The sequence below is a fragment of the Dama dama genome, chromosome 9 (assembly GCF_033118175.1).
Source record: "Dama dama isolate Ldn47 chromosome 9, ASM3311817v1, whole genome shotgun sequence".
NCBI lineage: Eukaryota > Metazoa > Chordata > Mammalia > Artiodactyla > Cervidae > Dama > Dama dama.
This window is the reverse complement of record NC_083689.1, coordinates 55252211-55269782: the sequence shown is the minus strand read 5'-3', so window position 1 is coordinate 55269782 and position 17572 is coordinate 55252211. Positions and strand designations below refer to the sequence as shown.

The 17572-nt window shown below is 50.8% G+C and overlaps 1 long non-coding RNA gene across 1 annotated transcript; it reads left to right on the top strand.

Annotated features, from left to right (window-relative positions):
- Positions 1 to 2003: 2003 nt before the first annotated feature.
- On the top strand, positions 2004 to 15560 carry LOC133061421 (uncharacterized). Its single transcript, XR_009693982.1, has 3 exons — positions 2004 to 2138; positions 10158 to 10213; positions 15323 to 15560. It is a non-coding gene; the product is annotated as an uncharacterized LOC133061421 (long non-coding RNA).
- The last annotated feature ends 2012 nt before the right edge of the window (positions 15561 to 17572 follow it).

Genomic DNA, 17572 nt, shown 5'->3' with positions numbered 1-17572 from the left:
TCATCTCCACCTCTGAGTTGGCCAGACAGTAAGGGGTGAGGAGCTCCTTCTGTTGAGGCCAAGCCCTGGAAATGACGTCGGGGTTAAGGGACTTGGGTACTAGAATCCTGTCCCTGGTTGGTTCATTCATGCTACAGACATTTCAAGGTCTCTTTGGGAGAGGCAGATAGGTCAACAATGACCATATCATATGTTCAGCCTTGCCCTGAGCGGTAAATTCAGGCTGGAGAGCCAAAGGAGGTGCCTTTTCCAGCACCTTGCAGCAGACTTCTTGGAAGAGGTTGGGTCAGAGCTGAGTTTTGAAGGGCAGATGGGGAAGAGCCCACTGAGGAAGGGGTCTGCCTCCCAGGCTATGGAGCGGTGTGTGCAAGGGCCTGAAGGTACAGCAGGAGAAGAGGAAGTGGTCCAGGAGGGCCAGAGAGATTGGAGGAGACAGGGGCCAGAGCTAGCAGGGCCTGCTGGTCAACCTAAGGAGGGCAAGGGAGTCACTCAGGGATTCTAAGCCTCTAAAAGAAGAGATGAGATTTGTGTTCTTTACAGATTCTAACTGTCCTTCTGCCTTCTCTGCCCAGGTTTCTGGAGATGCCTGGGGTAGAGGTAGAGGCATATACCCACAGATAGTGGGGAAGAGGAACCACAGCACAGAGTATGTTAGGAAATTCAGTCCCCACGTCCTTCCATCATGCCTGGAATCAGAGAGATCTACATTAGAAATCTATCTGTAGGTGCCTTCGAATATAGGGGGTATAGGTTCGATCCCTGGTCAGGGAGCTAAGACCTCACATGCCATGTAGCTGAAAAACCAAAACCTAAACAGAAGCAACATTGTAACAAATTTAATAAAAACTTAAAAAAAAAAAAAAAGAAATCTATCTGTAGCACTTCCTGTGGTATGAGCTTGGGCAGGAGACTGAGCCTTGGCTTCTTCATCTGTAAAATGGAGCTAATAATGCTTACCATCACAAAGGATTATTTGGGGACTTCAATGAAATCATGTGTCCACTCTTTTATTTAACACATATTTAACACCTACTGTGGGGCAGGCTCTGTGCCACCTGCACTCATTTAGACAGGCCTGGTCCCTACTGTCTCTTAGAACTTCCATTCCAGTGGAGAAGGCAGACAATAAACAAACAAATGAGATAATTATAGACTGTGTTAAAGTGCTGTGAAGGAAACAAACAGTGGGACATGAAGGAGGATAACTGGAGGTAGGGGAGAGGAGGGGGCTGCCTTACTCAGTGTGGCCCAGGAAGCTTCTCTAAGGGAACCTTAAGTTTCAGAGCTCAAAACAGAGTATTCCAGTACAGAAAATTGCAGCTGCCAACACCCCAAGATGGGAGATGATAAGGAAGTTAGCCTGATTCATCTAAGATGCTAAGCTTTCTGTGGGCAGGAACCGAGGTCTCTCACTTCTTAGAACCTTCTGGATAAACGTGGGGTGAAGTAAATGGAAATGGAGGGGAATTTCTAGCTTGCTGGGCCAACCTCCCCACCCCTATCCCCTAGAGTGTGTTGGGGTGGGGTGTTTTTGGCCTCTTAGCAGCCTGTCCATCTGCACAGCTTAATCTTCCTTCCAGCTGTTCTATACAAGAAAGGTCTCTGCCTACTCCTGTTCCTTTCCTGGGGTTCCCAATTCTCTCCTTGGACAGGAGGGGCAGCTTGGGGCCCCTCCAGAATCTTTTGTTCAAAGGCCTGGATTGAACATCATTTTGTGTCTGACCTGCAGAGGTTGAAGGTCACTGGGGTGCTCTGGAGTCTCCCCCTCAGCCAGGGTCTCACTTCAGGGAGGCCTTGAGGAAAGCTTCCTCGCACATGGATATGGATCACACACAGCCACCCGTGCTGCGGAGTGCACACAGCTCCTCTCACCCGCTTACCATCCAGCTGCACATTGTGTCTCCATGGCAACCAGTAGGCCTGGTCCATGGATGTTAGAAATAAGTGCCAGAGGAAGAGGAAAGAGAGAGAGAGAGGAGCAACATTATAAATAAAGAGACTCAGGAAGATAGGCTTCCAAGGAGGCCCCTCTTTCTCCTTGCACCTCCTACCAGGAAGACTTGAATGGACTCTCTGCCTGAGAATGGAGGGCCTCAAGGTGGGCACTAAGCAATGGGCTGGCAGCTGTCTGGACACAGGTAAGTGGGGCCCAGTGGCCAGTGAGGGAGGAGCAGGATCAGGAGAACCTGAGCAAGTCAGGAGTTTGGGGCACAGAATACTTGGTCTGAATAAAAGGCAGATGAGGGGGGAGGGGCGGGAGACTTGGGGGAGCTTCTTTCCCTGCTTCCCAGCCTAATTGGCTGTTCAGGCTGAAACCACCTCTTAGTCACTTAGGCTAATTAGAATTGTTCAGAAGAAGACAGTGGGGGAGGGGAACGAGAAGCTGGGGTGTGAAGGGGGAAGGGTGGGAGGAGAGGGAGCCTCGTGGGGGTGGGGAGTGGAGTGGGAGTTCCTTCTATCACCTTCCATCCATTCTGTCACCATCCAGTGGATGGGCTGGGCTATAACTGTCCAAGCTGTGGGTCACTCTAATCCCCCCACCCAGCTGTCACTCATGTTCCCTCACACACACCTGCTTTCTGCTTAGTGTCTGTCTCTTCCTCTAGTTCTTCCTCCTCCTCTGTCTCCTCACCTTCATTTTCCCCCTTCCTCCGGGTCTCCCAATCTCTGGCCAACAACGTTTGCCATTAGGAGTGCTGACTGGGGCAGATCCACTTTGGAGTGGAGGAGGGGCAAGGGAATGGGATTATATTGAGAGCAGCCTCATCTTTTGGGAGTAAGAGGGAAGAGAGCAGACACTACCCCAGTATGACTCCCCACACACAGACACACACACACACACACAGACACACACACACACACACATGCAACTCTATTCCCACTTCCCACCCCTAACCAAGTCTCATTACCTTTCTGGGGTATGTGGAGCTTGACCTCTGAAGTTGAACTGTCTGAATTGCCTTGGACAACTAGCTTAACCTCTCTGAGCATCAGTTTCTCTAGCTGTTGAGATGGGGATAATAGATCCTAACTTTATAGTGTAGATTTAAAAGGATAATGCATGTGAGCTGCTTAGAACAGTAAGTTGTAAGAGCTCAATGAATGCAGTTTTTATCATCATCAGTCCCCAACTCTTTTCCATTCCTGGGGCCCTTCAGGAACCATGACATATGCATTTTCCTTTTCTTGTTCTTCTTCCCACTTATTGTGGCCCCCAAATTACCTCTCAGCTCCTAGACCCAACCCTACTGCCTTGCTCTCAAGGCTTCTATCTGTGGGTGGCTGTCCCTGTTATGGGGTGGGGGGGGGATAGGGAATAGAAGGTTAGGCTTGATTCCTGCCCCCGCCCACAGGGCTGGGATGGGAGGTTCAGGACATACCCTCCTCCAGTCTGGAGACTAGTTTTCCCTCCTCTGCAGGACTCCAAGAAGAGGAAAAGGGACAGCCATAAATGATGTAGGGGAAGTGCACTTGCTGAGGGGGACAAGAAGGGATAAGCTGAGTCCAGAAGCCTAAATATTTCATGGGGCTGCAGCACTGGGAAGGGCAAAGTCCCTGAGCTGTGTTTGTGAACGTGCTCTGGACTCCACGTGGCTTGGAGCCGTTCCACATGCTCAGTGCCCTCCGTACCCCACGGGAAACTGCCCACAGTGAACCCTTTCCTGGCCAGGAAAGTGTCTCAGTATGTGCATATTTTATTTCTTACAGCTGTGGTAGTTTGTTCAGGCTTGAGGCTGAACAAACTATTTTGACAAGGTCACGTTTTTCTTACCCATATATTCAGTTTACCCCTCTAGATGCCCCAGGACTGATGCCCTTGCCGTCAGGAGAGCCACTGTTGGCAAAAGGTGGTGGGGCGGGGGCAGGGACAGGGCTAGCAGGGAGGAGGTCTCTCTGATTTCCTTTTTCTGTCCATCATGGTTGACTGAAGAGCAAGGTATCTATGAGAGCAGGTGGGGAGTGCGTGGAGAGCAGCAGGATCTAGTAGCTCCCCTGTCTACTGCTTAAAGAGGAGCTGAGGGACAGCCTCTGCCAAATCTCTGCCTCCAGGTGGCCCCTGTCGGCTGCTCTCCATGATCCTTTTCCTGACTCCATATCTAAGAGGGGGATTAGAAGGTGCCCTTGTGATCTCTGTCACAGGTTCTCCTTTATCCTTTTCCTTGACCTTGCCCAATCTGTCATTATTTCATTTCTATGTTTACTTGTTCAATTTCTGTCTCTTCTCACTAGAATAAAAGCTTGCTTGCAGGAGGCAAAAATCTTGTTTAACTTATTTGTCAGCCCTCAAAAATGTTTGCTGAAAGAACGAAGGAATGAATGAATGGGAGGAAATCTGCTTGGGGTTTCTGCATCCTGAGCAAGAAAAGAGAGGCAGAGGGAGGATGGTGACAGGTGAACAGGGATATAGGTGAGAGGGTTGTGGTGGAGAGGGGGAAGGAGGTATGCAAGGTAGGTGGGATGGGGATGAGAGGGAGACTGGGGAAGAGGGCTGTGAGGAGGGGGCTAGGGTGGAGGTAGATGGAGCTGGCGCCATGAGGCATGGGCTTTGGGGGAAGGGATCCAGGCCTCCAGAGGGGCTAGAGGCAGGTACTGGGCAGAAAGAGATCAAGTCTGGAATAGAAAGCTAAGGACAGGCTCTACCCTCAGCAAGGCTACACTTGGAATTCGGGTTTGGGGTCTGAGTAGGTGGAACACAGAAATCTACCAGGAATAGCTGAGCCATGGGAGTTTCCCAGGGCCTGCTGGTACCATCAGTGTCCCTCCAACTCACCCTCATCTGAAATCTGGGCCAGATGCCCAGCTTGAGGGCCCCTCCCTTTGCCCTTCTAAGCCCATAAACAGGAAATGCCCCAGGCTTGGCTGACCAGTGCCACCCTCAGAGGAAGAGCCCGGAATCATCCCAGGGCAGGAGAGAGGGAGGTACACAAAATCAGTAGGGGGTCCTGACTCTGATTACTCAAGCTTCAGAAGCTTCCATCTGCCCAAATCAAAGGTGACAGCAATATTAACTTTTAGCACTAAGCCCCTAGAGGAACCTGGGCTTGAAAGAGGAATCCTTTCCCAGGGCTCTTCCTTATCCCTGGGCCCCCTCCTGAGCCCTGTGGCTTCCTGAGAAGGCAGGAAAGGGACAGGGGTGGTAGCCTGGGGTGGGGATGGGGAGACTCCCATCAGAGAGATGGTGTCTCCCCCAGCATTGGTCAGAGTGGCTGTGGAGGGGGAAGCAGGAAAGATGGGAGGTGCTGTGCACCTGCAGTGGTTGTCATGGCAACCTGACTTATATCCCAAGAGGGTGGCCTGGAACACAAGGGTGGGAGCACACACACACACACACACACACACACACACACACACACACACACACGGCTTTGCAGAACTCTATCCCTGAGAGAGCCCTATCAGCTTTCCCGCTTCTGCTCGCTACTTCCCTGGGTGAGGCTGAGACCAGGGACTGAGCCGGGAGAAAAAGCTGTATGGGGGAGGGGCAGGGACGGGTGTCCACAAGGCAGGGTGTGCTTCCCAAGGGTGTCGGTGTGGGGAGCGTGCGGGGTGTCCCTGAGGGGGTGTCCTTGGTATGTGTAGAGGATGTGTCTACTCAGCTCACCCACTGCCAGTCTTGCAGTCAGACCACACAGGAGAGGGATTTGGGAGGGAGATGATTATTAACAAAGACAACAGCAATCACAGTTAACCTTAATTGAGAGCTTATTAAATCCCAGTCCTGTGATTGTGGTGAACATTTTACAGGCAGTCTCATTTGATCCTCACAACAACTGTACAAGGTAGGAATTATTAGCCCCATTTACAGATGTGAAAACTGAGATTCTAAGAGGTGAAGTAACTTGCTATAGGTCTAGGAACTGGAAAGAGACAGGGCAAGACTCTGCAGGAGGAGAGAAGGCAAAGGACAGGGTGCCAACCTCAAAGGCCACTTGTCCTATCCCCAGGCCCCACATGACACTTCTGCCCGGGTGCCCCCATGCACCTTGTCAGAGCTAGTCTGGTACTGTGCCAACAGGCAGGGCCTGAGAACCTCAGATTGCTAGACTGGGGCAGCTGAGGGTACCTGTGAGGGTGTGGGGACATTGAGCAGCGGGCACTGTGATTGGCATGAACCAGGGGAGCGGCTGGCAGCCTTGCTCCTGGTAAACATGAGGAGAGGTTACTTCACAAGGAAACAGTAATTAACTTTAATTAGCACCTTGCATCTCGGAATATTATTAACATCTCAATTTCTCTAATCAAGGCAGCAGGAGAGGGGCGGCATCTGCCTTGCCGACTCCTTCCTGGCCGTGCTCCCTGGCTTGGCGTGGTTTCTGCCCAGCCCCTTCCCCCTGGATGGCACTCAGGAGCACCTCCTCAGAGCCGGGCTGCCAAGGGGAGCCAGGGAGTGAGGGGAGCCTAGACTGACAGGGCAGAGACAGCAGGTCCAGGGCACGGACACAGGAGCCAGCAATATGGCAAGAGTACTGGGGCCTGCATCCTTTGTGTAGCCACCTTATGTTTCCAAGTAGACTATGAGCACCAGAGGAGGGCTAGGCTGCGTCCCCCATCAGAGAACAACACGGTTTCCTCCTTGTCCCCGCTCCCTTCCTCCCTCTCTCCTCACTTCTCCCTTCTCCCCTCTCCTTTCTCCTTTCTTCTCCCTCTCAGGTCTTTCCCTTCTTTCCAACTCCCCTTCTCCTCCTCACTCTAATTTTCCATTTCAACACGGATTTATTAAGCATCCTTCACAGGCCAGGGGCTGCCCTCCCCCACTGGGAATGTAGCAATGGACACCACTGGATAAATCCTGCCCTGGGGAGTTTAGAATCCCACAGAGGAGATAAGACTTGGGCATAAAGAACTGTAATTGGGCTCCATCCTGATAGGCATCATAATAGAGGTGTAGATAGAAGGCTGGGGTGGGGGCGATTCTAGGAGGGAGGAGGAATGGGAGAGGCAGGGACCCTAATGGCAGGGGACCAAGACAGAGACCATGTTGGAAGCCACCATGAAGGCAGGGGAATCCTGAGGAGGGAGGGCACTTGGCGCTGTTCAGCCCTCTTCAGAAGGCCAAAAAGGGAGGGGAGGCCTTGAGGGCGTAAAAGGTGCCTCTCTCTCATCGTTACAGCCACCCTCAATGGCTGTTAACCCTGCCACGTGTCTGATATTAATAACTGACCATCCTCCTTGGTCTAATTACAGTGGCTTGCTGCTTGCACAATTGGTTCCTTATTTGGCAGTGCCCTCATAGCTATCTCCTCATTCCACCCAATTTGTATATATTGAGTGCCTACTATGTCTTTTTTTTTAAGGAGACATATTTGTTTTACCTTTTATTTACTTGCCTTTTAGTTGTGGCTGTGGGCTCTTTATTGCATCATGTGGGATCTTTTGTTGTGGCGCAGGGACTCTCTAGTTGTGATGTGCAGGCTCAGTAGTTTCACATACAAGCTTAGTTGCTTGAGGCACATGGGATCTTAGTTCCTCGACCAGGGATCAAACCGGTGGCCCCTGCATTGCAAGGGGGATTCTTAACCACTGGACCACCAGGTAAGTCCCTGAGCACCTTCTAAGTCTTGAGGGCTGGCTGTGCCTGGAGTAGGTTCCAAGGGCCAGGGCGCCTCACAACAGGGTCAGGAGGGGTCACGGTTGGTAGAACTGCCTACAGGTCTGACATCTCAGCAAAAGAAAGGCAGTATGCGCTGGGAGTTCCCTCAGGGAAGAGGCTGGTTCCACACTGGCCTCAGCAGTACTTTGGCCTGCACAGGTACACTTCCCTTCCATCTCTGTTCTAACAGAGGACAGTGCCAGAAGGTTAAGGTTCAACTGCAAATCTTGTCCAACATTAACCCAGAGGGCAGGGTAAATGTTTAGTGGAGACCGTGTGTCACGTTGCCAGGTACAGAATGAGGCTGGTTTTGTCAGACCACCCTACTGTGGGCCGCGGAGCGGGGACGGGCATTTGCTTTTATTTTGCTCTCACTCTACTTGCCAGTTATGATCATCCTTGGGTGAGGCCTACAGCATCTCATTTAATTCTCACAGGAATGTGAAGAAGCAGGGATTACCATGCCCATTTAACACTGAGGGAAAAGACTATGAGGTGACTGGCCCCTCGCTGGTCAGAAAGTGAAAGCAGAGCATCAGGCCCCGCTGTGGCTGACTCAGGATCACCTTCTTTATCTCCAGTCTCCCCACTTGATTGTGAGCCTGGCCTCAGCCTGGAGCTGGGGTGCTGGGGCACTGGGAGAGGCCTGAGCAAGGCCCCTGCCCTCAAGGACAATGTGGGAGCAGCCCCTTGCCTTTTAGCAAACCCTAGCTCTCTCCCCTCCCCCCTCCCCCCTACTCCTCCACACCCCCGCCCCAGCTCCCCAGGGCCAGGGGGCTGTGCCTCTGTAATTGCAGAGTAGCCTGCACAGGGCGGGGAAGAATCTGACGTTTCCAAAGGCCTTTTTGATGTTGGTGATTATGGCGATGATGAGGCTGTCCATCTCCCACCAAGACTGGGGCCTTTCTTTGTTTCTCTCTCAATCGGGGTCTTTCTGCCTCTCTCTGCCCTGAGGACTGGTGGGGATCAGCACTTGCTCCTCTTTGGGGGAGGAAGGAGAAGGACTGGCTGAAGTGAAACCTGGGGAATCAGCCCACCCTTCACCTTCGCTGAGCTCTAGGGTTTTCGGACGTGATCATTAGCATGATATTTGCATAAGGAACAATTGAGGAGATTGGAGCCTTGCCTCAGAGGAAACACCTGCCAGGAACTGTGAATGAAAGCCTTTCCCGCCTCCCACCCTGAGATCCCTCCCACCCCCACCACAGGATGGGGGAAGTGGCAGGAACCCGGCATGCCTAAAGATGATGATGATGATGACAATGTGGTCACAGATCACAGTTATCATTCCCAGAGTGCCTACCAAGCTCCAAGCACTAGAGTGTGTCTTCTGTTTTCTCTTAGTCCTCACAGCCACTCAAGGTGGCACATTTTATTATTCCATAGTACAGCTGACCAGAGGAGGAAACTGAGGCTCAGCTGCCTCGAAGTCATCTAGATGGTGACAGTGGCAGAGCTGAGTTTTGGAATAGGGCGTATGCCCTCATGCCCTCAACAACTTACATCGGATTGGGGTGCTCTGAGCTCACCTCGGGCGCCTAATCCAGTCTCTGTGGGTCCAGGGAATCCCAGGGGGATTAGAATAAGGGCTCCAAGACTGGCTCCTACACACAGACACACACACACACGCTCACACACTCAGGCACAGCCGCTCTGCCCTACCCCCACCTGTGCTTCTGGAGGCAGAGGAGCTGGGCTGACTTGGCTCATAACCAGGTTAGCCAAGATCCAATTAGCTAGTTAGCGCAGGCAGAGCTGGGGGCAGGCAGAGCACGCAGGAGGGCCGGGACGGATGGGTCGGGTAATACGCAGAGACAGCCAGAGACAGCGGCTCCGCGCTAACCTGATAAGCAGCTCCCAACATCAATGAGGCCCAGCCTGGCGAGTGGAGGGGGCCCCAATCCTGGGCGGCTGGCGAGGGTGCAGGGACAGCCTCTGACCCTCGTTCCCCAGCCCTGGCCGCCACACAGTGCCCTCATCCTCTGGCCTCCCGTCAGCAGCACCCACTCCTGCTCTGCCTCCTCTGAGGCTTTTGCGGTAGGCAGCTTCTGCAGGATACGTTTTCATCAAATGAGTTTGGGAATGTCTGTGTCAGGCAAGGAAGGTATGGGTGAGACCATCACCTCCTGCAGGTGGGAGGGCAGGGCTGAAGCAGCTGGAGGAATTGTTGGGGACCAGTGCTGAAATAATAACAGCTATTATTTGTGGAATTTGCTATGCACCAGGCACTGGGGAAACCGTTTATATGTAGTCTCTCTTTTATACCTACAACAACCCTTTACTGTAGGTACTGTTAGAATCCCCATTTTGCAGATGAGGAAACGGAAGCTTACAGAGGTTTAGAAACTTGCCCAAAGTCACACGACTATCAAGACTCCTCAGCCTCAAAACCACCATACCTTGTACTACCCCTGAACTGGGTGCAGGATTAATAATGATGAAACTGATGGTCATACTTCTTGATTTTTTTTTTTTTTATATAATTCTTTTGCTTTAGAATTTACAAAGGCTTTTTGGATTTATCCTGACAAGTCCATAAGGTAGATGTTTTATTTCTAATTTGCAGAGAAAAGAAATCAAGGTTTGGAGGGGCAAGGTGACCTGCCTGAAGCTTCATAGTTGGTGAGTAACAGTCAGAACTTGAACCCAGGCCAGGTCCTTCTGCTCCTAGACTAGTGCTCTTGAGGAGACAATGGAAAGAGAAAGAGACATCCTATCCCTAAATCAAGGGTGGCTGGTTCATCTATTTACTCATCGGTCACAAGGCTGTTTGAAAGATTGCACAAGGCACTGTGCTAGGCATGCTTATTTAGGGGTGGAGAAAGCAAACGTTTTTCCTGTCCCCGTGGAGCAGGTGGAGAAGAAAGCCTTGCAGTTCAGTGTCCAGGGATGTGGAGCTGAGTTGGTCAGGGGACACCAGGGAATGAAGGCCCAGAGAAGGGTGGGCCCCTTATGACAGCAGGTCATCTCTGGTCTGATTTCCTCATTTTGCACAGGCTAAAGCTGAAGCCCAGAGAGTTAAATAACTCCCCAAGGTCACATGTGGGCAAGTGAACCAGGACTCCTGACGCTAAGATGAGCTTCCCCTCAGCCGGGGGCCTCCCGATCACCACAGCATGTGCTCAGTCACTCAGCTGTGTCCAACTCTTTTCAACCCCATGGACTGTAGCCTACCAGGCTCCTCTCTCCATGGGGTTTTTCGGGCAAGAATACCAGAGTGGGTTGCCATTTCCTACTCTATGGGATCTTCTTGATCCATGTCTCCTTCACTGGCAGGCAGATTCTTTACTACCGAGCCACCTGGGAAGCCTTTACAGCAGAATGGGGACTTCTTTACCTTCTGAGCTCGAAGTTCTGTCTGACATCCCCTAACACCCACCAGTGAAGGAAAAGACACTGTGCCAACAATCCCTAGGGGGATGCGCCCCCGTATCCCTCTGTCTGGGCTCGGGGAGAGGACAATTAGCTGAATTCTTGCCACTTCAGGCCATCTGGGGCTTTGAGGTTGGGAGTCCAGAGATGCAGAGATGCATATTAAGCAAGACATCATGAGGAAGGCAGGCACAAAACAGTGTGTGGGCCACATCTGTGTTCCTCTCTGCTTTCCCTGATGCTGGCACCAGAAGGGTTAAGACGTCCCCAGCCCAGGAGACTGAGGAGCTGTCTGTGCAGGAAGCCGCTCTCCCATCCCAGTCCCCAAGGCCTCAGGGAGTGGGGAGGGGAGCCACTGGCTCAGTCTCTTTCCCAGGCTCCTCAGCCTCCCTGGGGATCCAGCTACATGCCGGAGAGGTGACCCTTGACCCTTCCCCCTCCACCCTCCCACCCTCCCCAGCCTAAATGGGTAAAGACTCTGATCCCTGCTCAGGGTGCTGAGAGTGTGGGATCCCCCCCTACTTCCTCACCTCTGTTTTCCCACCATCTCACTTATTCCCCTTCACGCCTCCCTTCACTCTTGTTTCAGAGTCATCATATTCATATTCAGACCCCTGAGTTTCTCCCCTTCACCCCAGTTCTGGGGCCCCAAGCCTCTCCTCCCAGCCCCCTGCATTTGTAATTTTCTAAAAATAAAAGCCTGTGTTTCAAGTAGGCAGCTCCGGAAATATACAATCCAGGCCAGGCATCCGCCGGGTGGGGACAAGGAAGGACCGTGTCCAGAGAAATACCCAGACACAGCAGCCCCCACCCTCCCAGGTAAACACAGGAACACAGTGTGTTCCTGATGAGAAAGAAGGTAGGAGTAGGGGATGGATGTGGGGGCGGGGGGTTAAGAACACTCCTCTGGGTGGGGCTCTTGAGCTAAGGTCCTTGACAGAAAGGGTCGGGTCTCCCTGTGGCGGCTCCTGTCTGTCTTCACAAGTGATTGCTCCACTCCTACTTCCTCAGCAATTGCTTGGTGAGGTGGGGGGCTGCCTTCCCCTACAGAGTCATCTGGAGTCAGGACTGTGGGTGGCAGAGAGACTGGGACAAAGTCATACCGGACTTGGCCAAGACCCACTCCCTCACTGGCCCTCATGGAACTCCTGGCTGGAATTTGTGTAACTGTCCAATTTGAGGCAGTCACAAGCAGTAAAAATAAACATCTGAGGACATCACAAGCCATAATAATAATAAACTGGAAGAATAATAGCTCACATTTTTTTTAAGTACTTACTATGTGTCCAACCTGGGCTAAATATTCATGTGTCATGTGTGCATGACATGACACATGACATGACTGAGCATTCAGTCATGTCTGACTGTTTGTGACCCCATGGACTGTAGGCTGCTCTGTCCATGGAATTCTCCAGGCAAGAATACTGGAGTGGGTAGCCATTCCCTTCTCCAGGGGATCTTCCCGACCACATAGGGATCGAACCCACTGCTCCTACATTGGCAGGCAGATTCTTACCACTGTGCCACCTGGGAAGCCCTGGGCCAAATAATTAATACTACACATGCTACATTCTTACTTAATCCTGTCAGGAGTCAATTTTTATCATCCCTAATTTACCGGCAAGGAAACTGAGGCACAGATTGCTCAAGAGCTGACCCAGCCCCAGGTCATGCTAGTAAATGGCATCCTGACAGCGACTGACCCTTGTTAACCCCAGCCAGTCTGACTCCTGCAGCAGCCTCGCAGGCGGAGGCCCCACTGGCCTGACCGCTTCCTCCAGAGGGAGGCTGGGCGGGGCCGCAGCCTCAACAGGGCTCACCCATAGCACAACAGGGAAGGGGGCGAAGACTGGAGAAGCTGGCCCTCTCTCTGCTGAGCATCCTGGGGCCCTTTCCCAGCCTCCTGCCTGGCCGTGGTGCTTTTCCTCGTACCTCAGTTTTGCCCCTGAATAGAAGGAGCCCCTCTTCTCAGGCCCAAAGGAGCTGTCCAGCTCTTCCTCTACCACACACAATCGAAACCAGAGAGCAAGCATTTTTGAATTGCAGCCTTTATAGGTTTAGACATAATATATCCGTCACACGGGAATTCGATGGTGTGCTGGTGCCTGAGAGAATCCCACGATTAAAGTCAGTAATACAGGTAAACACTTAGGCCAGCACCCAGCATATATATGCAGTAAGTGGATTAGGGGGTCCCTCATGGGGCCCCTGAGATGCATCACCCATGGTAACACTATTGCTAGCATTACCAGCTTATCAGCTTATTATCAATAACAAACCTGATACTGTGCTGAGCGCTTCACAGACATTTAGTACTTTCCATGACCTGTAAGTTAGATGCTACTCATCCTCATCTTACAGATGAGAAAACCGAGGTGAAAGTCTCATAGTACGAACAAGCTGGGATTTGAACCCAGGCCTATAGATAAGTGGCTTTCTTATAGTCACTCGTCTCCTGAATGACTGGCCCTTGTGCCTGTCGCACAAGTACACAGACCCCTCTGGTAAACTTGGCAGCATTTCCTGAAATTCCAAAACTGCTCCAAGCAATTCTGATGGGAGTGTCCTGCAACTTGGGTCAGGCTTTGCTTTAACCCTCCAGTTGGCTGCTGGCCAGCACTCACCTTCCTGTATCAAACTCTTCTGATCAATAACTAGGGGATGCTTTTATGTTCATAAAGCACCCACTAAAATACCATCTCATTATTATAATTCTTGATAGTCCTTCCCACCAAAGAATCCCCTTTCCCTTTTCCTGTTTGTCAGCAGAGCTACTAATTTATATGTCCCCTTTGTCCTTTACTTTTAGGTTCTACCTGATCCTCCCTCCTACTTGACCTTGGGGGTCCAGGATAAATTCCATTTAAACTCCGCCCTCCCCACTCCCACCCATATGGCCTTGAGATAGAAATTTAACTCTAGCCCCTCTGTCTGCTCATCCTGTTATCTCTTTCTTAATATTTCTCTGGACGTCACTCCTGCTTCTCCTCTGACTGCCTCCCCTGAGCCAATGCCACAGAACCGCCCAACATGTGTAAGTGTGACTGCCTGGAAAATGTAACTTTCAAAGAGACTGGAGTTGAGTGACAGTAAACAGAACCTTGGAGACCCAGACATCATTTCGGGTATACGTGGACTCAACAGCAGGAACTTAGACATAAGGCAAGATGGGAGAGAGAGAGGGATGGGATGATCAAAAGAATGAGCTGGAGGGAGAAATGGGAAATGGGGGAGATGCTATCGATTCAACCAGGCCAAAAGAATCCTTGACTGTCAGTGTTGGAATAGCCCTTAGAGATCAGCCAGTCCAGGAGTGGCAAAGGAGTTTCAAGTTAATGCTAAATGATGAATAGCAGCTGCCTGGAGTGTGTCCTGAGAAGAGAGTGTTGTTATTGATTAGCAATGTCTGCCATGTGCACTGGATTAGAAATTGTAGCATGGGTGCCAGAATTTACATCCCTGATCTAGTTTCAATCTCTTCATTCTGGAGCAACCCAAAGGTGAAGAGACCTGTTCAAGGGTTGTACATTGGAGCAGATCTGAGGGTCCTTGTTGTCTCCTAAAATCCAAGTGAAAGTTCTACAGTACATCCTAGACAAAGACAAGGGACCCAGGGAAAGTGGATCCTTAGTATGGGATAACCGGGAAAGGATCAGCCAACTTGAAGCTGTGGAGAAGACCGTGGAGGCATCCCACACTGGACACTGAATGAGTGTTCTTACTCATTCAGTTCTTACTGGGTGATCAGTTGACTGGATGTGCCCAGTCCCCGGCTATATCACCTCTGACCTCTGGCCCTGTCCATCTTAGTCCACCCAGGGAGGACAGAAGGCTCCCTGGAGCAGAGACCCTGGATCTCTCTAGACAAAGAGTGGAGAACACAGTCAGAGGGAGGTAAAGGAGGGGGAAATGGTATCGGGGCAGGGATGGGCCCCACAGGAGCAAGGCACTGACTGTGTTGTGGAGAGGGCCTTGGAGGAGATGGCAGTTAGGAGACCATCACAGAGGCACCTGTGCAGGTTTGGTGTGTGGGCCAGAGGAGAAGAAAGAACCTCCAGGTGACAAGAGTTGCAGAATGGGGATAATGATACCCTGACAAAGTAGCGGGGCTTGGAGCTTAGCCCGGCCAGGGTGCTGGCACTGCTAAGCCATGATGCACCACTTCCAGACTGGGGGGTGTGGGTAGTGGGGGGCAGGGAGGTGGTCCAAGGTGCCCAGCATCAGCAGAGCCTTAGAGATTTGCTATTGAACTTCTGCCTCCCTCCCAGTCTCTGTCTCTGTTGCTTTTCCCTTGTCTTCCTTTCCCAGTGTGTCTCTTCCTTTCTCTTTTTCCCCTCCCTGTTCTGCTCTCCACCACAGTCTCCACCAGGAGCAGAAATGGGGAAGCGAGTGGTGACACCAAAAGATCTGGGAGCTGCTTTCCTGCAGATCACCTGCCCGAGGCTCTGAAAAGAACCCAGGCTGTGGAAATGTCCAGGCGCAGGGGATCCGATGTGGACACCACACCCAGTTTACCACACAAGGAAACTAAGAGAAGACCAGAGGAGTGAAGACCCCGCCCAAGTCAGTGTCACACTGATTTGCATACTACTTTCCATCTCCCTTCTGCTGCTGAGCACTCCTAGATTTTTCCTAGGAACTACCGCTTCCCTACCTCTGTCCATGAGATCTTAGGGTGGCCTATGACTGGAGCTGGCCCATCTGTGCCATCCATCCCTGGGTCACAAGTCTTGGTAACAGCTGATCCAGTAAGATCAGCACTGGGTCTTTTTGTGGAACCACTGGAAAAGGAGTGCTTTCTTTCCATTGGATTTGTCCATGTTGGTAAGTTTAAGCCTAGAGCTGCTTGAAACGCTTGGGAGTGACTACTAAAGAGTAAAGCCAACACAAAGGAGAGGAGAGCCAAGAGCTGAAGAGAGACAGATGCCAGATGACATTGTCTAAGTGCCTGGATCCAGCTATACCTGAAGTCTAACTTTAGACTTTTCAGTTATGTGAATAAAACTTAAGCCAGACTGTGTTAGATTTACATCAAAGAGACTAAGGCAGTTTAGAGAAACAAGAGGACAGAATGACCACCAGAGACAGAGACAGTTGTAGGAATGAGGACCAAGTCCGATAGGAGAGCAAAGGAAAGTGAAGCAGTGCGAAGGCTGGTCCATTAGGATCACTGAATTGACGTTCAGCCATGAAACAGGAATACCAGAGTTTACTGGAAAGAAAGCACAGATGAAGACGATTCTGCAGGTGGGTTAATCTGAGGTGGCATGAAAGCTTTTTTCCTGCAACATAGGCTGTCTATCTGTGCACTAACAGAAGTCCACCTGAGCCCCCAGCTTGCACAGGGTATGGGTCAACAGAGGGTAGGGAGGAAGACAAGGGCAGTTGGTGTTTATTTTGACAGTCAGCAGCCAGTTGCAACGGACATCCCTATTAAGAGCTCTTAAGACTTTTAACAAGCTTCATTCCAAGACAGATCTTTAAAGACAAATAAAAACATTCAACCAATCCCTGCTTATCATGTGTGTTCAGCATTGGCCCTCCCCGGCCCATTCCTTATCAGACATCCCCAGATTTCATCTGATTTACAGGATACTAAGTGATAAACAAGAGAGACAGAAAGAGGAACTAAGTCACAAGCTTGACTCATCCATGGTCCAGGTTGCCTGGCTCTGACATGTGCCAGATGCAGCCCAGGGTGGGTGATCACAGCTTTCCTTGCTGTTACTGCATGATATGCTGAAACCCCATCGATTATAACCTAATGGGATGACCTCCTGGGGACCACCAACCTCGAGTCTTGCCTGTGCTGCTTGGAGGAGGTGCCAGGTGCAGATGGGCATGGTGGGAGGAAATCATGCCCTGTGCTGATAAGAAACTCCCTTCCCTTGTCCCAGACACACCGATGTCTGCCTCTCAGGGGTGAGAGGGAGGACATGGCCCTAAAGAAAGACAAAGAGGGTGGAGGGTCTGTTGCCTGGTGCCTGGGAGTTACTTCTCTTACTCTTCTCCATTTCTCCCACTTCCCCTCATTGGGAAATGATTGATGACTTTTTAAAAAATGACCTAAAACTACATTTATGTAGTATATGTGTACATACAAAATTCAATATATAAAAATACATACAATATTCAAGCAGTTGTCATTCTCCCTGTTAACTCTGTTTTAGAGAAATTTCCATGCTTTCCAGTTAAGATCTGCTTCATCCTTTCCTACAGCAGCATGGTAATTCTGTTTATTTATCCATTCCCTTACTGATGGACACTGAGGTTGTATCTGACTTTTTTACTGTTGCAAATAAGAACATCTCACATGTTTTGTGCGGTGAACACCTAATACACCTTGTGCACACGTATAAGTGTTTCTTGAGGATTCATTCCTAGGAGAGAGATTGCTGGCTCAAAGTGTATATGAATTTTTCATTTTGAAAGGTACTGCCAAGTTGAAGTGGAGACCTTTTTCCTGTGAAGGGGCTGAACCAGGAATCAAAGGCACCTGGGGTAGAAAGAGCATGAGCTTTTGAGTCAGATGTGTTCAGGTTCAAATCCTGGCTCTCCCGTCTTCTTCCTGTGTGACTCTGGATAAGTCACTTAACCTACTTGAGCTTC